Source organism: Sinocyclocheilus grahami, unplaced genomic scaffold (genome assembly GCF_001515645.1).
Source record: "Sinocyclocheilus grahami isolate Dianchi unplaced genomic scaffold, SAMN03320097.WGS_v1.1 scaffold2066.1, whole genome shotgun sequence".
NCBI lineage: Eukaryota > Metazoa > Chordata > Actinopteri > Cypriniformes > Cyprinidae > Sinocyclocheilus > Sinocyclocheilus grahami.
The window spans coordinates 1-228 of NW_015507245.1; positions in this window are offsets into that span (position 1 = coordinate 1).

Sequence of the window (228 nt, forward strand, 5' to 3'; positions counted from 1 at the left end):
TAACAAGGGAAGTGATTCCCAGATTTGGAATACCATCCCAAATTACTTCAGACAATGGTTCAGCTTTTATTCAAAGAACAGTAAAGCACCTCATTTTAGGGAAGCAGAACACGCTGAAGTAGGAGAACTGCCTGAAGATGAAACGCTACCAGCTGAAATTGAGCAGGAAGGTCTGGGAGAGACTGATCCTGATGATAGTGCTGACATATCTACTGCAGCAGTTGCCCA